The sequence below is a fragment of the Bacillus rossius genome, chromosome 2 (genome assembly GCF_032445375.1).
Source record: "Bacillus rossius redtenbacheri isolate Brsri chromosome 2, Brsri_v3, whole genome shotgun sequence".
Classification (NCBI taxonomy): Eukaryota; Metazoa; Arthropoda; class Insecta; order Phasmatodea; family Bacillidae; genus Bacillus; species Bacillus rossius.
The window spans coordinates 54122493-54146404 of NC_086331.1; the positions used below are offsets into that span (position 1 = coordinate 54122493).

The window sequence follows — 23912 nt, forward strand, 5'->3', positions numbered from 1 at the left end:
TATTCGGAAATATGTATAGGACCTGTTAACCTAAATATTTGTTAACAGTTAAACTGAACTAAGATGTGATAGAGTGGTTTTTTCTCTGTCTGTATATTAGAGGTATGGAACATCAATAAATATAGTTTAAAAAACTAACGAAACATGCTTTAAAGATTATCAAACTAAAAAGTTAAAAATAATTTTAAAATTTAATTTATGACAATAGCATATAAGCAATACTAGTATAAATGAGAAAAAAGCTTGAGGCGCTTTGTGCCATATTTTTTGTATATGAAGCGCCCCATGCTTTTTTCTCATTTATACTAGTATTGCTTATATACTATTGTCATAAATTAAATTTTAAAATTATTTTTAACTTTTTAGTTTGATAATCTTTAAAAGCATGTTTCTTTAGTTTTTTAAACTATATTTATTTTTAACTTTTTAGTTTGATATTCTTTAAAAGCATGTTTTTTTAGTTTTTTAAACTATATTTATGTATAATTATCATAGGGAAATGAGTTACCGACACTACCTATTACCATCTGAGATAACTATTTGGAGTTGCAACGTCACAAAGAAATGGTAAAGTCTCTCCGAATCATTTACAGTTAGATGTATGGATATAATCTTAGAATTTACCAGAAAAAAAAAAACATTTTTTTTTTCCGGCGTGGCCGGGAGTAGAACCCACGATCGCTGAATCCGAAAGCTGACGTCTCAGAACTCGCGCGCCTCAGACCGCTCGGCTAACGAACGTGATGAAATTGGTGGGACATTTTACAGTGATGAGCCACTCACTCTTAGTCGAAAGAGTTACAGATGGACAGACAAACAAACATACAGGTGAAGCTAATATAAAGCATGTAATAAAATATGCATCTGTCGCCCATTTACTTTAAATACAGAATTATAAACTACATATTGTGAAAACATTCTGCAGCAATTTTTGCTGAACGGAAAAACACGGATGAGAAGACAGACAAAATGTGTTTGGTAAGTGATTTTTCGTCAAATGAAATGGAACAGGACAGTGCTTATCAGAATGAAATTACAGAAATACTTTTGTGCAAGGAAATGTATTTTACAAAGACATTTCAAGAGAAATCACCTTTAAATGAAATAGATCTTGCTGACATGGAAGAAATAGACTTAGATTTAGAGGCCAGGCCCCTTTCAAGTGACGAAATTTCTCTTGAAGGGCTGAAATATGTTTCTGGCTATATAGCTCACCGTTTCAGAAATCAATATCCTGACCTTGGCACTACGGATTTCAATTCGGAGGACGATAGCTGGATACATGTACAATCAAAGGGTAACTTAAAATGTCCCACTAATGAATTTTTTGAATTAATAAAGATCGCTGAAATGTGTTTTGATAATATTCATGGCAACAATTTGTGCAAAAAAGAGCCAATTTTTGAATCACCGACTAAAATTATTTGCGGAACTACTGAAAATAAATATCCAGAAGAAGTTATATACTGTTTTGTCAGGACAAGAACGTATATGCGTATCAAGTATTTGAACATGAAATATTTTAACGAACAAGACCAAAAACGCAAAGAAAGAAATAAGATGAGGAAAACTACCCTCTAAGATTTTTCACTGTGATAGTGTCCACTTTCCTTCACCATAATATGTATGTTCATAATTTATTTACGATGTTTTTTAATTACTATATTTAAGAAAAGCATTTATTGTGAATATCGCAGCAATTATGTAGGGCTTAAGGTATTTATTGTATTCCAAATATTGAGTATGTCATTTTTATTGCCTTTATTAAAAATAATATATATATATTAACAATGTAACAAAATTGCGATATTTTTGTATTGCTATTGCAATTTCGTTTCTTGTAAACATTATTGTAGACTTTTTCATATTGAAATTAAATTTGCTATAGGGTTGTTTGTATTTTAATTTTACAGTTATAAGATTTTTTATATGTTGTTTACTGTTTACAAACATTTGAAAAATATTTCCTTAACCATATTTCCATTTTCATGGCAATAGTCTTGTTAGCTTTTCGGGTAACTCTTCTACATGGATGATAAGATGGTGCGACATCTAAAACATATCACACCACCTTTACATAACTATAAAACTAAGAGGTGTTTTCTTTACATAATATTAAAGCACAATGTTTCCTTGTGGCGTAGGTGATTTAGAATTTCCATTTATCTAGAAAAATGGGCTTTCAGAATGTTTTTTAACACACAGTGTTTAGGAAGGTTTTTAAAGAAAAAAATTGACTACGCATTTTATTTTTTTGCAGCTGAATTCGGGCACTTGCATGAAATATAATTAATCCGTAGGAAGTGCAATGGTTTAAAGTATTGATGTTGAAGATTTGAAAAGATTTATTGAAATAGTGTGAGAGAATGAGCGAGTTGAGTGAGAAGAGTGCGGGAGTGGCCACATGACGTCAGCGCAGTTGCGGACAAAAAATAATCCATTCCGCCTCCCCATGGCGAAGGATGAGTGAAAGAGAAACCTGATAAACCTTCCCCTCCTCCGGGCACGATAGAACCTTATCGGCTGTGTGTTAGAGGGAGAGCGAGATACAACCTTCGAGGTTTTGTTACTTCCCGCTAGATGGCAGGCCGCAGAGCGACCACCAGCGACACCCTTCCCGTATGAAGGCCATCTCGCCACTGACGAGCTGGAACTAAGCTCCTGACCTCCCTACATAGTAACGATCACCCACATAGGCATCTAGACTCTTTAGTGGTCATATGATACAAAATTCATTGTTTTCGGGCCTGTGACCATTTTTTACCGTGCACCAATCGCCTTAACAATGCATGACATGCAACGGGAGTTTCTTCCTAAATTTTGGAATTGAAAGGTGACTCGAACATTAGAGAAAGGGTGTCTGCCATGATGTTTTGGGAACCTCTAATATGTTGTATATTGAATTTGAGTGAAGCAATTTTTACAATCCAGCGACCTAATTTACCTAATTGCTTGGGGTGAGCCAAAAGCCAAGCAAGGGCCTGATTATCTGTTTCCAGTAGAAATTCATTTTGTTCCAAATATGGCTGGAACTTATCTATGCCGAAAACTACAGCAAGTCACTCGAGTTCATACATTGAAGGGGCTTTTCGTTCTTGGTGCCTTAGCTGGTGGCTATGCTGGAGGCGTCGGTTTGCAGTATGAAAGGCCTGCTGAACTCAGCCATTCTGAGGACAGGTGGGCTGGCTATTAAATGTTTTAGAAATGTGAAGGCTTTGTCTTGTTCTGGACCCCATTTGAAAACGGAATTTTTCTTTCGTAGAGCATTGAGTGGGGCAGCATGTTCGGCAAAATTGGGGATAAATTTTGCATAGGAATTTGCCATGCCAATGAAACGTGAGATTCCTTTCGCGTCTTTAGGTGGTTGGAAATCTGCTATGGCCTGGGTGTGACTTGGGTTTATCGTCACTCCCTTACTAGAAATCAGGTGTCCGAGGAAAGAAATTTCTTGTACTGCAAATTTTACTTTTTTCGTATTGACGGTTAGGCCAGCTTTGCGTAGTCGCTCAAGGACTTCTTGCAAATGAGCCAGGTGCTCTTCAAAGGTTTCTGAATAGACGACGATGTCATCGAAATAATTGAAAACTGATTTGTATTTCAAATCGCCGAAAATTTGGTCGAGTAGGCGTGTTAACACCGGTGCGCCCATGGCTAGGCCAAAAGGTACTACTTTTTACTGGTACAGATTCCATGGAACGCAGAATCCGGTGACATGTTTTGACTCTGAAGTTAGTGGTATTTGATGATAGGCCGAATTGATGTCAAAACACTAAAAAATTTGGCTTTGCTAAATCAGTGACAAGCTGAATTTAGATCTGGTAATGGGGTCATTTCCACTTCAATTTGTCAGTTGACCCGACGAAAGTCGACCACCATGCGGTGACCTTGACCTTGATCTTTGTGTACCAAAAATGCTGGAGACGCGAAGTTAGAAGTGGATGGCTCAATTACGTCCTTGTCCAACAGGTTCTGTATATGCTCACGCATTACCTGCATTTTAGGTCCTAATAATTGATAAAGATGACACCTAACTGGGGTTTTGTCCAAAAGCTTAATTTCATATTGTGTGAGATGGGTGCGTCCTAGTTTTTCACTTAAAACATCTGGAAAACTTCTGCATAATTTCTCGATTTCCTGTCTGTGATCAGCTTTAAGGTAGGTTAGCAAAATGTTATTTTCACCCCTAACATCTGTTTTTGTGGAATTTACATTACTGTGACACTTTGCGTCTGGAGACCCAAAGGAAACAAAAACTTGTTTGTTAAATTTGAAGTTAATCTCCGTGCCTGTAAATCAATGATCATGACCGTTTTTGCAATGAAATCTGAACCAAAAATTAAATCTATGGCTAAATCATCAGCTACCAAAAATGGGAAAATCCATGAAAACAAATCAATTTTAATTTTAACGAAAGTCACAAAATTTATTTTGAAAGCCTGTTCAGTCGCAGTGAAACACTGTATATCTATGGGCTGCGTTTTCTGAATGGAATTGTCTTGTAACTTTTTGAAAAGTTTGCCTGACACAAAACGAGTGCATGGATCCCGTATCAATTAGACCTGGGACCTCTTGTTTTCCAACAGTTGTGCTGGCATAGGATAGAACTATGGGTAGATTGGCAATGATGTTATGGCAGCTTCGTTTGTCAGTGGTACGAGGACAATTACATTTCTTGCACATGGGCCTAATGATGTTGCATTGTTCAGTTTGTTTTATTTGGCGGACTTTGGTTTTCTTTGTTTTCCTCTGTTTCTGTTTTTTTTTTGTTTATTTTTCCACCTATTTGGGGAAGCTGTGTTTTGTTGTTGGAATTTGAGTTTGGATTTTTTTTTGAGTCCGTGTGAAAACAAAAATTTCTTACTGTTGTTTGGACTGCTGGCTCAGGAATAATTCTTTCTGGCCAGCGATTTACATGTTTTTTGAGTGTTGAAAATGTTGATAATTTGGAAGATAGTTTTTTGCACGGCACTGTTCAATGTAGTGTCCCGGTTTTTTAACAGTATCTGCAAATTGGTATTCGCTCATCTTTGTACTGTGGCTTAGCAAAGTGTTCATGGCTGTGTCTTTGTTGAAAAGGTTTATTATAATACTGCGGTTTCTTTTCTGTTGCTTTCTTTGCGTACTGCTGCGTTGTGAAATTAGTCTCTCTGTTTCGCTGGTGGTCAGCATACTCAACGTTTGTGTTGGAGATGCACAAGCGGTCAAACTTGGCAAAATTTTGCGGTCGGGCCTGGAAAACTGCCTGCGATTGTTCTTGAGGGTTAATTCCGTCAAGAATATTTGAAACTGTTTCTCCCTTGGAGACTTGAAAACAAAGTACCTGAGCCGCCAATTTAATGTCGGCGATGTAGTGGGGCAAAGCCTCGTTTCGTTGTTGGAGCCGGTTATACCACTCTAACCGGATATTGGTTAATAAGCGCGCTGGTATGAAGAAACTAAGTACATCTTCATGGAACTGATCGAACAAGAGATTTTGTTCGATAGCGAGTGTTACGCGTTCTCTCAAACGTGGTTGCGTGAAAGGAAAAAAATTACCTCGAGAAGCTCCTTGTCAGGGATACTTGCTTTTTGTTTAGCCTGATCGTGTGTTTGAGGAATTCAATTAAATTTTTTTGGATCTTAGCCTGTTGCTTCTTTAAAACCCGCCAGCAATCTTTCCACGGGGTGTGGAATCTTTGCGTAGAAACTGCCTCCAATTGTCTTATTGAAGGGAGCTAGTACGGGTACTGGGTTCGATGTTCCAGTATGGGATGGAGGTGGAGGTTGCTGGGGTTGGGGATGATTCTGTGTATGACATACCTGTGGTGCCAATGGCAGATATGTGGTGAAGGGGCTGATTTGTGGCACATGTGGCTCTACTCAGCCACCCATCGGCACAGATGCTGTATGTGGCAGATTTGCTGCAGGGGCGGAAGGGAAAGCTAGCAGTGGCGAAACTGCCAGGCCAATGGCCGTGGAGGTGGGGTGAGGTTCCGGAGAGATTTGAAGGGATGAGTGGCCAGATAGGAATTGATGGTAGGGTTTCAACATGGTAGGTGAGGTGGAGGGGAGGTACATGGGGTGGGGTAGATGGAATGGGTGAGCGGTGAATGATTGGGTGGGATGAGTGTGACGTTGGTACTTCGGTGAGTACCCGTCGCCATGACAATCGCAGATGGAAAATGAAATTGGGTGGATGTCGAGGTAATGACAGGTAACGTCTGGCGGCATGACGTCACAGTGGGTGATTGAGGGGAGGGTAAAGGAGGTGGTGGGGAGCTGATGCCACTTCCAGGTATTATTTGTGTTGGAGGTGGCTGTACTTGAGTGTAAGTTACTCCTCCTGCAGCAGCATCTACGGGTTCAAGTAATGCTTGATCCTTTGCAGCTAGTTTGCTCCGCAATTTGAAGGTTAGACCCGGGATATGTTGCCTACATTTGTCTATCTCCTTTTGGTAGAGCCCATTTAATTTGTTTGTGGCTACTATCTTGAGGTTAGTAAACCTCATGGCGATATGGTTCAAGCGAGTTAGAGCGCGTAGGATGTTGCTCGTATTTGTTTTGTCTGCTACAGAATTAGTATAGCTGTACAGATCTTGAAATTTGTTACAAACACAATTAAATTCATTCAATGGGTCCACGTGCGCGAGATTAGCGATTTGTGGCTGAAGCTCTTCTGTGCACGCCGCTCGGAGTCGCTTCCGAAGCGTGGCCACGTTGCCCAGATCTGATTAGCCTCGGAACTGTAGTTCATATATAAGCTCATCACGGAGGAGACACTCCAGCGTGAGCATTGTGTTAATTTTGTTGTTGGACCTTGGTCCAATCTTACAAAAATAAAAGAAACGCTAAATTTTGACGTTGGTTGGTCAGAAAATCCCAACAAAGTACTTAAAATTACTCCTTAAAATTACCTTAAAATGTATGTATCAACACTCTTAACTCAAGTTTAATAATATCATTGTTACTCCAGCAGGTCGGGAAAGTATGGGCCCAAAATCATTGAGTATATAATTTTGTTTGACTGATCCTGAGTGATCCACCAACACGGATCTTTAAAACACTAGAAACAATTTTACTTAAAAAGAGTGGCCCAGTTAAATATATACTAGAAAATTGTCGGTCTAAAGACACAACGGCGTTACAAGGTTAAAAGGGCTAATGACCTGACGTGAGGCCGGTCGGCACTCGAACAGGCAAGGGGTAAAGGGGGGGAGGGGGCAAGAGGATCGCGCTTGTGTAGCGAAAGATAAGGCGCGTTAGCCGGCTGGCGTGGCGTCGTGCGGGGTCACGCATGACCTTGTGGGAACGAGAGGGATTACGTCGGATCAACGCCTTGCGTGAGAGAAATTTTAATTTAAATCACTTATGGTGAATCAGGTTTGGTGCCAGCTGACGACTAACAATTAAATAGTACATAAAAATTTAGGTTACAAATAAAAATACTTAAATTTATTTATATATGCATATATCTTAATTATGTATCTTAAGTTATAGCTTATAACCAAACCTCGCTCTGCTACCAGTTGTAACATCCCTCCCTCGTGTTTTGTAAAAGTTAATTAAGTTCCTTATCAAAATTAGGAAACACTTTGAAATGAAAATCTGAATTACATGAAATTGCTGGAAACGAACTGGTCAAAAAGAATAACAAAGTTGCACGAGAGAGAGAGAGAGTACAAGAAATTTCATACAGCCCCTGAATGGCTTTCAAAGAGCTGGAGGATCGTTTGGTTATGAGCTTAAATAAAAAGCCAAGATTAGGGTTGCTAGGATTCTTGGATTCTTTTTAATTTATTAAATTAAATCATTCAAATTGTTTTCTTTTAGTTTGCTGGTTTAGTTATAATAAACAACATTATTTCATAAACAGCAACAACAAAAGTTAAGTTGGCCCAGGCCCTACACAGAATTATACCAGTTTTACATTAAAGTTAAATCCTTCTTTAAAAATGTTACATACGCTGGGCTGCAGGTAAACACTCAACAAATTAATAAGTAAAAATTATGGCCTTGGAAGCGACAGCCCAGAAAACAAAACAACAACCACCATAATCACAGAGGTGCCCAGATGTCGTACAAAGGAATTTATTTATAACCTACTAGGAACTCTAGGAGGCTATGTGGATCGAGGATGAATAATGAAATAACAAGACTGGTGGTTTGATTTATATAACTGCCCTTTTACTAAAATGACTTACTTAGTTTTTTTGTATCTTTTAAGTACACATGTATTAAAATATATTAATTACAAAAAGGAGGGAGCCCCGGGGCAACAATATACATATAAAGGTAAAACAATCATACCTCTTGAACTTAACTCTGGTTTTAAGTGAGCACGCAGTCTCAAAAGAAAGAAACTATTACATTTTCTTTTTAATTTTCTTTTCAAATGATATTTAATTATATCCTGTGTCCTGGCACCGGAGGTTTTGGTAGATTGAAGTCCAGAAGAAATCATTTTGTGTAGAAAGTTGTATCTCGACCGGAGAGGGGAGAAAACTTCTGACTGCATGAGCCCAATCACGGACTGCTAATTTGGCAGTGAAGTTCCATTCTAATTTGGGGTCTTGAAGCTAATCTTGCACATTATTCTTGCGCCTAATCTTGCAGCTAGTTTTGCAGCTAAACTTGCACCCCGCCTGCAACCAAAGTCCCAAATTACTTAGACTGGTTAACATGTGGCTAAGCCAGGGCAAGACTATGCCCAGGGAAAGGCAAAAAAGGGGGGAGGGGAAGTATGACGACCATTTACCCAAAACAACGTGGTGAAGTCATGTAGGCTGGCTCCAGGAGCAGAGAAGGCAGCATCCCGGCACGGAAGTTCGCGGTAGTCATGATTAGAGAAGAAGAAATAATTTAGATTAACAAAAAAACTATTACGGGCAGCAAAATTTAAAAATAAGATTGAAGCCTCTATGCCTTGACGTTGGCGACTACATGATGTAGTGTCGAGTCTTGGACGAACAACAGAGATTGACTCTCGCGAATCGCGACGCGTGGTCCGCACAGACCAGATGCTGCCCGCCGAATCTCCGTAAAATGGCGTCGGGGCGCCTAATTAAAGGAAGCAACTGCCCCCATCCAAAGAAGGGGGGGGGGGGGGGAGGGGGTGATTGCCAGAAGGTGTCCGGAAATGCCCGAAGGGACAAAGCAGACTGCAAAATGCTCGCCGCACTCTCACGCGAGTCGCAGGCGAACTAAGATCGCAATCGCACTGCGACTGCTGCCAAGGTAGATTGTGACAAGCTGTCTCTTATGGGGGGGATGAGTAGTGCGCTCTGGTGGCCAAAATGAGAACCTGACTGGAGGGTCACAGAAACGTCCGCTAGAGTGCACTGAGGGCACTCACCACCGGCGGACAGAGCGAGGTTTGGGATTTTTCCCGCCACTAGACTTCGCTGAAGGCTCTTTTTGACAAGGGCAAATGTCCTTGAAGAGACTGTGTCCCCGCCTGGGTTCACTGGGGGTCGATGCTCCAAGTGGAAGTTCTCGTGAAGCCACAGGTGGGGGGTGAGGGGAGGGGGTCTAAACTTGCTAAGTCGCCTGGGAAAGGCGTCGTGTGAACCGTTCCGAGGCGTCGCTGAGGGCTGTAACTTGGTCCAGTATGTGTTGGCAAAAAGCTTTACCTTTGCTTGCCTCTGAGAAATGAAAGTTGCTAGCATGAAAAGTCATACTGTTACAGGGAGAAAACGTGATTCAAACCGCGGTTGAGATGCTGCGATCACAAATCGTCAGCAAACAGTATCTAATTGAAGCCTGCGAACAAGCGCAGGTGCATTGGGTTGCACAAGATTACGTCGAGTGTACAGTAATGGAAACAAAATTAAATGAAATTAAAAATGCAAATTTATTATTTGGTTTTCTTCTTTAAAAAGTAAAAATTAAATTTAAAATCGTATATATTTGTGCCTGTAAGTAGCACTGAAACGGCACAAAAACAATTTAAAATACATATATAAAGACAAAATCAAACTAAATTTAAATTGTCTCCCAGCTGGCACTTGTTGATTTTATTTGGGGCATGTTGCCGGCGGAAGGCGGGAAATACTTTGTCCAGTTGCCCAGGACGAAGTTAAGACCAGAATAGTGGTATCCCAGTTGATGACCGGCTAATGAGGCTGAACAATGGAGGCTTGGCTTGCACCCCTGGAGCCGTCAGGTTGGTGGAATCTTGGCGGTACTCTTGAACCCGCCTACAGACCAAACCAATAAAAGGAATTAAGCCTGATCATTAGGCGATCAAGGGAGGGGCGGAATTCGCCCTTGTGAAGGGGTGGAATCAAAAAGGGGCAGTGGTGAACACTTACCGAAGCGGGGAGAACTCAGCCGTCTCGGTACCAGGTTGGTGACCATCGCGCGAAAACGCGGTCGTTCGCAGAAGCCATGTTCTTGGAGCTTAATAAAATACAAAAGAATTTATAAACTTTTCTAACTGCTCTGGGCAGAGTACCGAAGACTAAAGTAATAAGGCCAGGGTACCTTTAATGTAGGTAACTACATTCCGCAGGCGGACGACGGAATTCGGCGAAATGCGTGTGAGGTGCGGATCAGCGGAGAAACCCGCCCGTCTGCTCTGTTGAAAAGCTGCCCAGAGAATCCTCCTCGATCAAGAGGACTTCCTGATTAAAAGATGGGGCTCTGCCCTTTGGGTGCAGGTGGAGGGGGACTCTTCGATCTCTCGAACCCTCAAGTTCATGGTCAACTCCTGCGAGTTGCCTCGCAAAATGGAGGGGGGGGGGGTGGTGGACAGTGCAGTGCTCTGGCGGCGGTCCGGGGGAAGGGTTACATGGTTATTTGGTGTAGCTCTCGTTAGATGGGGTGAGCTGTCACTTATGGCACGCCCAGAAGTTTTTTTTTTGAAAAGCCTCCCCAAGTTGGCGGCCCTGTGGAGGGGGAGCCTTGAGTGTGAACAGTGACCGAAAGGGGTTTATGACCACCCGAGGTTACCTCAGGCAGGGTTTTAGGCGCGGGGAGAGGGGAACTTTCCGCTTGGGCTATGGAAATTCACGGCGAATGCACGCCGCTATGTGTCTGCTCCGGCTTAAAGACTGCTGATGGTCATACTTCCACGAAGTCCGTTGGGAGCGACGCTAGTGCTCGCCACAGCTTTTATAGTCACGGAATCGTGTAAGGTTTTGAGACGCTGGGCCTGACTGGAGCTGGGAATTATAGGAGATGGCTGCTTAACGATACTTTGGCGAGCTTGAGTGGTGAAGGTGTGAAGGGGGGGACGGGTGGAGAGGAAAGAACTCGCTACAAAAAGAATTGACCTGGTACTACATTGGGCTGAAAAAGGCCGTAGGCCAATAAATTTAAGTTTATTTATTATTTTTTTTAAATTAAAAAAAACTCAATAATTATAAATTTAAAAAGGTGCCTATAATGCACATGATTGGCACATCTCCTTTTGTTTTATATACAAATATTTTTTTTGCACTTATATTTTCTGATGTGTATTCTGCTTGGTGTGTTTGTGCCTAGTCTAAATTTGAATTTTTCTGTTAATAATTTTACTGTGAAAACAACCATATTTATTTGCACAAACTTGTGTAGCAAGATATGATGTAATAATTTTTCCCATTGTTGTGTAATTATTTTTAAATATTATTGCTGAATTTTTTTTTGCTTATGGTCAAGTATTCAAGGCTGCACAAGTACAGCAGGGGGTCCACATTCTGGAAAGTCAGAGTAAATCAGGGAAGTGAGGGAAGTTGGAATTGGTCAGAAAGTCAGGGAATTTTCTTTAAATCCTGTAAAGTCATGGATATTCCCCAATTGTATTAAAACTGAAATTTGTTCTTGTGGTATTAAAAGTAAATGGGATTTGCCAAACTTGCTGATAACTAAGCAGGGAAAAAAGTTAATTGTGAAGTATAATTTTCCTTCTACTCGAAAAATTGCAGCCTCTAAGGGCGTCAAGCATTTTGAACTGGTGTCAAGCTGTTGGCTGGCACCTAATAATAAAATAAATAAATATACATACAATTCTAACAGGTTAAACCCTACTTGAGAAACATGGTTGGAAAATAAGTGAGGTAGGCCTAATATTAAGCAAAGCTTTGTAGTATGCAGATTCAAAAAAAACTTTTTAAAGAGACTTGTTAAACATTCGCAAATGTAATTGTGCTGTAAATTATTAAAAGACGTGACATTTTAGGAAGACTTTTTAACGTTGCAAGACCCTGCGCTCGCTAGCTTTTAAAATCATTTTTGAGGAATTAATATGTTTTATTCATTCAGAAGAATCAGCTGGTTATGTAGTTTCAAGATTATAGGGAACTAGTTTTTGTACTTGTATTTAATCATTATTAATATTCTTGTAAATAATTTTTGTGTTAAGATATTCTACTTAAAAAAGCTGTTTGGTTATATATTTATTGGTTCTCATTTTTATTACTTAGTTATGTGTTTAAATGCATTTTTCAGTATGTTACTTGCTTCTAATTTTTATTTTAATGCCTAAATATTAATTTGTGGAGCTATTCAGAAGCTTTCATAATGATTCTAGAACATTTAGTATTATTTGCGTTGAAGAAAGGAAGAGAGACATGTGCGTGAATCGGCGGTGCCAATTTTGTTTTTATACTTTTTTCAGTACCGAAGCTTTCTGGTGCTTTCTTATATGTATTCTTATGGTGGGAAAGTTGAACTCTTGCATTTCCCACAGCGTTTATCATTTGACTAGACAGAGAGACAGTAAATCATGCATGGACTTCTGGAAGTTTTTCTGTAATGAAATGTGTTGTGATTGGTTGTTTTGTGAGAGTTGTGTTGTGATTGGTCAGGAAGAGGATGGTCCTGTCTCCCTACGTGTCGTTAGGTTGTTGCGTCATCTCGCCAGTTCTCTGCTGGATGTCATCTGAATAAGTCGCATTTGGCAGTGGCTCAAGCCTGTTAAATAATATGTACTAAGGGACAAATTTTACGGCTGTGATTTGGGCTGCGCCGTAAATCAACCTTTTATTTTGTACATGTTAAATTAGAATTTCAGCAATCATAGTTATCGGTAGTGGTGCACCGATGCGGATACCGATGAATCGTAATCGGCGATTATGGGTACTTACCGATTAATCGTAATCGGCGATTATCTTAACGATTACTTTGCCGATTATTTACGTCCCGGCGTAATTAAGTAGGTTTTTACCGTGTAATATTTTGTTACACATTTTAGGATGAAATTCGGTAATATTTGTATATATTACAAAATTCATCTAACTCCGTCATATCATAATTACAGATATTTCGTTAAGTTTAATAAATCTCATTGCATCGAACAATAAAAAAGACATTTTTCCTACACGTTTATTTACGTTTCGCCTTTTGTTTAGTGGCCTTGTACATTACCTATAGCCAGAGACGTAAAATATATGGCACGCAATCAAAATACCACAAACAGTTGCAGTGGATTCTATGACAATCGATCTTTTCGAGTCATAGTAGCGGTTCAAAATCGTGGTCCCGATACCTTCTAGTTTTTATCATTGCGTTTTACAAACTCGTTATGGGCGTCTTTGGTAACATTATCCGTTTGTTATTTGTATGACGTGAAGAGTGAAAAAGTATTTATAATTTTATATATTCAGTCAACATAAATAAAATCACATGTGCTAGTATCGGTTTTTAGTCATTTTTATATAATTATAGTGAGATGGCGAGTAGGGAGAAAAAAAGTGAAGTGTGGAAACATTTTTCTATAAACTCAAGTGAACAAAATAAAGCGGCATGTTTACATTGTCAAACGGTAATTTCTTGATGCAACCTTATGTGATAGTCAATAATAATGCTAGTTTTCCGCAACAAAAACTTACCCATTGTAAATTACAATTATTAGACTGTAGTTCAAGTTGTTTACAATAACAAATATAAATAGAAGTTACATAATTTAATTTACACTTTGCAATGACTTAATAGTGTATTTTATATATTTTTATACTGTTATTATAACTGTATTCTCGATTTTACCTAATCTTGTTATTAAATTCACATGGGAATAAAAAATTTTGTGTGCATTATTACACTTAAAAAAATTTCTTCATTATAATCGGTAACTGAATCGGTATCTGCCGATTATTGCTCTCATAATCGGTAATCGAATCGGTAATCGGTAAAGTCATATCGGTGCACCACTAGTTATCGGCATCGAGCTCACGATGGGGCTACACAGATTTTTAGCCACCACCCCAAGGACACCCTTGTCATTAGCTTGTACCATCGACACCAAGCACCTTCGGGACTTATTTGCGAGAGGTAAAGTGTGTGCGAGTATTAAGAACATTTTTCAGAATATCCAAATTCATAAATATTTATTTTTAAAGCAGGGAAAAGTCATTTGTTATGAGAACAGTGTGGACCTGTTGTGAGCATCTTGTAATGGCAGACAGTGTTTTTTTTTGTGCAGAAATTAAAAAAACTAATTGTTGTAATTGTTCTATTAAATCTTTTTTCAGTAAAAACTGCGTAACCAAATTCATACTTAACATTGAAATTTAAAACATCTACAGACATTTTGGCGAGCATTCTCAGAATATATTATTTTTTAAGTGTTTTGTGAATGTTGCAAGTCACGTCATCTTTTAGGCAGGCCTATCTGAGTTTTAATAACTTCTCCAGAGTAGAACGATACCACTTCAGGACAAATTTTAGTTCTTAATTATTACAAAAACAATCATTAACCTTTGCCATTATCATACAGACATGTGATGTCCACTTTCAATGCATTCTTGTGAGAAATGAGGTTTTTTTCATAGAAATATTAATTTCTTTAGTCATACAAAATTACACCTTTAAACTGTATATACAATCTCTGGTCACCAAAAAAAAAATGTAACCACAGAAAACATACAACCAATACTGTCTGGGTCAGGAAAAATGGTCAACTTCGTGTCTGTAAAACCTGGAAAAGTCAAGGAATTTCAGAGATCGTAAGTGGTTAGTAATCATTCATTTCCCACCATGGTCATAAATCCCAAGAGCCAACTTGTGCTTCCAAAATCGTAAGTCAGAAACAGGACATAATTTTGCGGGCTCCTTCTGGGAATTGTACATATTTTCACCCCTGCTTCCCACTAAGGCAATCCAGGTTCAGTTCTCGACAGGGTTAAAAACATACTGTTAATAAGCGGAAAACACTGATACTGAAAACTTGCTTAAAACTTTTAAGACTTTAAGTGGTTTTTGAAAATCCTAATATTTTGAAATTGGTCATTATTTTGCAGTCATGAGCAGTTCAGGCTGCAGTTTCTAACTACAGTAAAACCTCGTTTATCTGGTCCTCATTGATCTGGATCTCCGGATAATCCTGATCAGATTTGTAGACATTTTATTTAATGTGCACATAAAACATTTTAACTACGTTAGCAAGAACATAACTATAGTTAAATCAAATAATTACTTTTTAATTTGATTCAATTACACTTCCTGCATAGTATTATGGTAATAAAATACTTTTTGTTGAGTGTAAGACTGTGCACAAGCTGACAAACACCATGGCATACTAGGTGCATCAATCCAACACCACTTCAGCTGAACTATTAATGATAAAGCATTATTTGCATCACCGTGCTTTATTCAAATGCCGTTCATGTTTTAAACAGAAGAAAATTGGCTAATTCTTTGTTAAGAAATAATGTGAAAGGTTATGTTTAAAATGCTACGAACACAAGAGACCAGACCACAATGCCAGGTTCGGAGCTGGCTGGCAGCCCTGCACGGCCATGCGCGGTCCGCGGACGTAAGGCATGCCACGCGCGCCTGGCCGGATTACAAGGGTCGTCGCTATCCCCCTTTCCCCACCGCTCCTCGCTCATTGCCCTGCCTCGGCGCTGTTATCTATCGCTGAGCTGCCTTGGGAATTCCGCGAGTAAGTGACACTATTCTCGACACTTCGGGCATCGGTTCGACGTGGGATGATGCGACTCGTCACAGATGCTCTTGTCAATTCGAGAAGGGCGTCACAGACTACTTAAGCAGAAACGCCGGCCTCTGCAGCAGTTCTGGCGACAGTCGCGAGACCGTGAGTGCCACGAGTTTCGCGCGGAATTCTGCGACGAGTTTCGCGACATAGTTCCGCAGAGTGTGCAGTGTGAGTTCCACGAGGAGTGAGGGGAGAGTCCCACGAGGAGTGCGGGGAGAGTCCCACGAGGAGTGCGGGGAGAGTCCCACGAGGAGTGCGGGGAGAGTCCCGCGAGGAGTGCGGGGAGAGTCCCGCGAGGAGTGCGGGGAGAGTCCCGCGAGGAGTGCGGGGAGAGTCCCGCGAGGAGTGCGGGGAGAGTCCCGCGAGGAGTGCGGGGAGAGTCCCGCGAGGAGTGCGGGGAGAGTCCCGCGAGGAGTGCGGCGAGAGTACCGCGAGGAGTGCGGGGAGAGTACCGCGACGGAGTCCTGTGACAAGAGTCGAGTTCCGAGCAAGTCCCGCGATGGTGTCCCATTACGAGTTCTGTGACAAGAGCCGAGTTCCAAGCAAATCCTGCAACAGTTCCAGAGTTCTGAGAGTTCCGTGAGTGAAGGGAAGTGCGACATCGACGAATATGGTGAGAGACTGTGTGTGTGTCTGTGTGTATCTGTGTCTGTCTCTGTGTGTGTTTCTCGCTTTGTGTGTGTGTGTACAGGCGTGAACCACTGTTGAGCCTAGCTCCAGTCAGGAGTGCGAACTGTGGAATTTGGCAGACATTGAGTGACTTGAGAATAAACATTTTTAAGTTTGAGTAATTGTTGATTAGGCTTTTTTAAGTAAGATTATTTATTAGTGATGTAAATTTTAGTAATCAATAAAATTATAAAAAATCTTAATTGGGCTATCCCTTACAAACCCAGTTCTCCTGACATCATTAAATCATAACAATAATTTTTTAACATCTTTTAAACAATATAGGGCATGTATACTAGGTATTTTTGTTACAAAACGTAGGTTTTTATCGTAATAAATGAAAAGTTTGCTTATTTTTAAGGTTTTTGTTTTACTTATTACCCATATTACCTGGATTATCCAGATTTTCGATTGTCTGGATTGCCTTCGGTCCTAGTTAGTCCAGATTAACGAGGTTTAATATTACTATTCAGTTAAACTTTTTTTTGGAATTGTAGTTATAACATTTTCAAAATCACCTTTTGAAGAAGAAAAAGTGTACATAATTACATATAAATTTGATGTAAGCCAGGTTACTGCCCTCCCTACTTTCTAAATATGTTTACTAAATATATATAATGTTTTTATAGTTAGAAATTATATATGGCTAGGTTTTCTGGTAGGCTGTAAATAACAGCTGGTTATTCTTTTGAGAGGTATATGTGCATTTGCAACATGTTTTATTAACAATGGTTTTTAATAATATTCAGTTTTTAATATAACTGAGAGTTTGTTCACTTTAATATTTATAAGTTACTTCAAGTTTGTTTTACATATTTTTTATTGTTTGGTTAAGGTTTTGTGTATGTTTACGCAATTTTCTGTTTGCATTTTTTTCTAATGGTTATTTGTCTGAAAGCAAGCTGATGCAAAAATTTTTTATAATTACGTAAGCATTAGAGAGAGACAGGTGTATTTGGTGCGTGGGAAAGTATATCATGTGATGCGTCTTGTGGGGGAAATCGTAAAGGATGATGGTTTGTTTTCATGCTAAAACGTGTTAGGTTATTGGTTGTAATTGTAAGCTGCTCTGTTATTGGTTTTTGATGGCATCACAAGTGCAGTTTTTTCCTCGTGGGCAAAAAGCTGGATTCATATGTTGCCATGTTATTTGCACATCTGCGGGAGTAGGCAGGTTGAGTGGTAGCCCCGCCAAATTTAACATATTCACGTGACTGAGAGAAGAATTTCACGCCTGTGGGACAGGCTGCGCTGTTTCGGACATTTTATAAATTAGATGATTCAACTGCATGTGGCAGAAGGCCGAAGTGGAGATTTTTGAGTAAATTGGTGGCCACGCCGAGGAGACAATGTCCCTCCGCCATTTGTGTCTTGCATCTATAATTACCTAGTGCCCAAGTGATAAATAGATTGGTTTTGAAAAGTTTTTTTGTACTGTGCGATATTTGTTTTTCTTGGTGTAAATGTTACTGCTTTATAAAATGGCAGCCATGTTCAGTGTTTGATAAAGGAAAAAATAAATTGTTATACTTATGCAAGAAAATTTCTAAGGTAAACAGACTTAACCTCAAAAAGTAATATTTTCTGGAACTTAAATAATATTTCAACCTTCAATCAAAATTTCTTCAAATGTTTATGCATGCAACAGCCGGGTCAATATGAGTTAGCTGGAGGTCTGATTTGATACAAATTCAACTTTCGCAGTTAAAACAGCTATGTTTATTGTACTGCCAGTAGTGGCCGACTTCTTGTGCCTGACGGACGTATTGCGTGCGCGCTCTCCATTTTGCTATGTGTATGTTCGACATCTGCCTTACGAGATATAATATCTTTCACAATTAACTCTTCACCGCTTGATCAACAAGATTTTGTGGGGTTTCCAGTACCCCCAAATGATGATTCTATTTCTGATTTAACTAAAGATGCATCTCTGACAGTGTTTCATTCTCCTAATAAAAAAAATGATCTCTGAAGATACAGGTAACATGGATAAATCTCCACAAGTTTCACCTAAGTCAGAATCACATAATAATGAATCAACTTAGTTAAATCTCTTTGTAATAAAATTGAAGATTTGAAGAATGAAAATTTGATCTTGAAAACATTTATTGATCGATACTAGGTCTGAAACATCTGAGATAAAGCATGAGCTGTTTCAAATTAAGCAACTCTTAAATTCCATAAGTGATAATGATTTATCCTATACTCAAGCACTTAATGATTTATCCAATAGTCAAGCACTTAAAAAAAGTTTCTACCAACAAGATATCTGACGTTGTTGAACCACCGGGTAAGCCTGGCAATCGCGCACCACCTGACCCAGTTACTACTTAGCATGTTCCGCTGGAAGGCATGACCTTGCGCAAATATCATGCTGTTTACTGCAAAGGATTCACTGTAATGCAACATGGACGTAAGTCTATTTCTAACGGGAATGTAGATATGAAACGCGATATGAACCGAAAGAAAACACCATGGAAAGTCAGTATTATAAATAATTGTACGTTAAAAACTATCTCCAAAAGCCCTATTTGTTACCAGGTTCGGCCCTATGGTTAATGAAAATCAAATCACAGACAACATTTCCAGCGAACTTAACATGTCTCAAGTGAAAGTTACAAAACTTCAAACAAAACACGACTCTTATGCCTCATTCCATGTCTCTGTACTAGAAGAAGATTTTGAAAGAATCAACATCATCTTCTGGCCTGTTGAATGCTTAATAAGCCATTTTTATGAAAAACTTCACCCAGGCCAAATTGCAAGCTCTACTTCGGATGATCCATCAAAACTCAATAGTTTTACCGCCAATTTTTTAACTACCAACTCGGTAGCTTCTTGTTCGTCCAAGGTGCTTGGAGGAGCATTGCAATAGACCTTCATTGCAGGCAATATCTAAGGAGTGGGGGTAATTGGCTATCAGAACGTCAAGAGGATTAAGAACAAAATAAAATGAATTTTTTTGTTATCTGGTTAACTGAAATTATGACCGTACATGTATCAGGGAAACCTGATTCAGTGAATATAGTATAAATTTCTATTACTTTACAGAACACTCTTTGATCTTTAGAAAAGACAGAAATGAGCAACTCACCAAGAAGAAAAGAGGTGGTGGTGTGTTAATTGTAGTTAAAAAAAAAAAAAGTTTATTTTTGTTCATCTCATTGAAAACCATGATTTCCATGAAATTGAAAGTGTTTGGTTAAAAATTTAAATTTTGAACAGTAATATAACATTAGGTAACATCTATCTACTTCCTGTTACCGCTCCAAACACATTCCGAGCTTATTTTGAGTCATTTGAAGAAAATTTAATATCTAGTCAAGATAAATTATTAATGCTCAGTGACTTTAATGTTCCTGATATTGATTACCTAAACAAATCCGCTACTAGTATCCTGAACTGTCACTCTGAATCCAAGGTTAATCATTTGCTTAATTTTGTCTCAAGCCTAGACCCTTATCAATGTAACAAAACCCAACCTTCAAAAAATCTATTAGATCTTTGTCTAACTAATATACACCATGTAATATTAACATATCCTCTGTTTTTAGAAATTACAAAGATGACAATTATCTTGGGTTTTATAATTCTATTAAAAATCATGATTGGAACAATTGCTATTAATCTTCTGATGTGAATGAACTTGTTGACCAACTATCTAAATGTATAACTGATAAAATTTATACCTTTATTCCACTATCTACAATAAAGTATTTAAATATCCTGTGTGGTTTTCCAAAGAATTAATCAATTCTTTAAAATCCAAGAGAAACTAACACAAAATGTACAAGAGAGAAATAACTTTTTATTATAAATATTATTCTTATTACTGGAAAGAAGTGAAAATCCTTATAAAATGGGATAAAATGAATTGGACAAGAGTAACTATTAATAAAATTAAGAGTAATCCCAAAAAATTTTGGTACTACCTAAAATTAATGAAGGATGGTTATTATGATCAATACTCTTTAAAAATCATTTAAGTTATGTGAAGTGATCCTTCTGTGTTATCTAATGTTTTTGCTAAATATTTTTCGAGTGTCTATGTGTCTTCCACTTGTAACTATCCAGTTGCTAATACTGATGTGGGCCTTGATTCTATACCTGTATCAACCATTTCAGAAAGTCATGTCCTTTGGGGGAATTAAGGTACTAAAAACGTCAAGATGAACAGGACCTGGCATTCCCAACTTCGTTTTAAAAGTTTGCTCTCATTTGTTAGCACCATATTTTTAACACAAGTTTGAAATCAGAAGTGTTTCCCAATAAATGGAAAATATGCAAGGTAACAGCTATCCATAAAAATGGTTCAAAATTGAATGTTTCCGATTATCGTCCAATATCTCTACTTAATGGATGTTCCAAATTTTGGAAAAAGTTATGTCCTAATTTCAAAATTTTCATCTCAGTAATAGATATTCTAGTAATCAACATGACTTCAGAAAAGGAATGTCTACAGCTACTAACTTAATTACATTTCTCAATCCCATATATAACCTTAACCAGTTTTTATTACTCAAAAAAGTTATCTCAGTTTGGTTTATGTGATCACTGTATAAATTGGTTTTCCAGTTATTTGATAAATATAAGTTTTTTGTATCTATAAATAATAATAATAATAATTCGTCTCTCTTAAATGTTAGTTCTGGAGTTCCTCAGGATGGCACTTTATCACCTCTTCTTTTTAATATCTTTATTAATGATATCACCAGTGTCTTAAACTACTCCACCGGAGTCCTTTTTGCAGAAAATTTGAAAATTTACAGGTAAATTATTACTCCTAACGATTGCTTATTACATGATGTTAATAAAATCAATAATTGGTGCATAGGCAGTTTAGTTAGACTTAACAGGGATAAAAATAAGATAATATCCTTTACAAGGAAATATTACCCAGTTAAGAACAACTATAACTTGTTGAACTTTCAAATCATCAGAACTACATTAATAAAAGATCTTAGAATCTTCCTAGACTCCAGGTTATTTTTTCATAATTATGCTAACTATCTATATTCTACTACCCAAAGAACTTTGGCCCTTATAAAATTCATCACTCTTTATGCTACTAATTTAGATTCTATTTTTCCCTCTATTTTTCTTTAATTAGATCTAAACTAGAATATTGTTCTATCGATTGGAACAACATCAAGCGTTGACTGATAACAATAACATTTTAAGCATTCAAAATAAAATAATTTAATTAATTAATCTAAAGACATTTACTTATTCTATCCTTACACCTCTCTCAGTTAGCAGAGACTACACTGACGCAATCTTCATTCAAAATTGATACAACTCTAAAATTCAATATTCATTTCAGATCTACTTTATGCACAATTAATAACAAAAATGACCTTATCTATAAACTGATTTCTAATCACAATAAATTAGGTTTGTAATTCATTTGGATGAATAAATTGAAATTTGTAATTTTGCAATCAAGTAAATACCTTAGTTAATAAATTAGTAAATAGTTATAACAGAGATTTGTTCTTCTCTTTTTTTTTTGTTTATTATTTTGTGTTGTGTGTACTTAATAATGTTTGTAGTATTATTGGATTTGTTGTGGTTGTTGTGTTTGTTGTATGTTTTGTCACCTCTAATATATTGTTCTCTTGCCTTTGTGTGTTGGCCATGTGCTGTTCGTACCTGCTATGGTGCCGATGGGGGTGGGAGTCCAAATGTTTGCAGTGATAACCTTAGGTTTGTTTGACTCGAGGTCTCTCGTGCTCCTTGGGAGTTGAAAGAGTTGGGAGCAAGTTGACCTGAGGGCAAAAAGAGTCGGTAACTTTTAATACACGAAGAAAACGCTATTTGTTGTTAAACAATGATGGCGGAAAATATAGCAGACATCGTGAGAAATTTGTTTGGAAATGAAGATTCATATGAAGATGAAGTTGTTATTGATTTACCATATATTGGACTACAAATTATGAGAGAGCTTGATGAAGGTAAAAATATATAAATATTGCTTTTTGACTTTAAACCGCTTGTGGTATGCATAAGCTAACCTGTACTAGGAAACGATTGCAAATCTTGTGATTTTTAAATAAAGGACGCCAAATAAGTTATATTGAAATGTTTTTCCGCTTCAATGTCGTCATCTAATTAAAATATTACCGTCATCTCCAAATGTAGCTTGATAACATATTGACTCCATCGTCAAAGTCGCGCCAAAACAACCAGCAGACGACTTGCTCTCGCAACTCTTCCTCGAGAGGAGGAGCATCGAGAGCATGACCTGAGTGACCTGAGAGCAACTTGCCCCAGCGAGTAAAACGACCATCCGCCATACTGCTTCCGGAAAAGGGCGCCCCGAGAGTTGACAGGTCAAAAAGAGACCTCGAGTCAAACAAACCTCTTGTGTTTGTCTTGTATATTTGTCATGCTCACCATCCACGTGTAACGACTGTCGGTGGGCATGTCACAATTTTAAATTAATAAAAATAAAACCATTAATTTTTGTCTTACATAGTTCATAGTGGAAACTGGTATTTTAGTATCCTATTTTCTTGTTTAACAATTTCAAAGGTCATGTAATCATGGTATGGATAAAAAAAAATATATATTGTCACCACATGAAAATGCTGATTTTTTCATTTTAACAGAACTATACCCAATTTTTGAAACTAATTTGAGGGCCAGACTCATGTGAATTGAAATAAAATTTCTTACAACATTTTTATATGTATTATTCTGTAGAATAACCAGTAAATACAATGCATGGCATGTGATGAAAATAAAAGTTAATATAAAAGAATGGGTACGTTTACTTGTGTATACACATCAGAAGTTATACTTACTTGGTGTGATAAAAATAACTAATTTTTTATGCAAATAATTAATAGAAATAAAATAATAAAGGATTGAAGGGATATTACAAATACGGTTGGCAAAGTATAATTTCCATCAATTAAACAATTTTAAATAAATATTCAGTACCTATTCAATATTAATATTGACTCATATTTAAAATAATAAATAATCTTGATAAATTTTAAATAATAATGAAAATCAATAAATATGCTAAATGTTTATTGTAATTATTTTTAATGCAAATATATTATACATATAGGAGGAACATAACCTCACTTACATAAATACACTTGTAAATACAATTGAAAAAGTTTATAAACCATTTCCATCACTAATATTCTTAATAAATAAATGTTTTAATTATATGGACCAGTTTTCAGTATCACTCACTAAAGTATATTGTTTAAAAGCACATATGTAATTTTTATTTGTATGTAGCCATTTTTGCATCCCGTGAAAATATTGTTGCATAGTGCGCACGCATCATAAAAAGTAACTTTTGTCTTTTTTTTATAATGATTCTTAAGAG

At 37.6% G+C, this 23912-nt stretch overlaps 1 protein-coding gene across 2 annotated transcripts in view; it reads left to right on the top strand.

The window, feature by feature from the left end:
• LOC134529286 (1,4-alpha-glucan-branching enzyme) overlaps positions 1-23912 on the top strand; it is a 168355-nt gene that overhangs the window by 85774 nt on the left and 58669 nt on the right. The window lies entirely within an intron of this gene.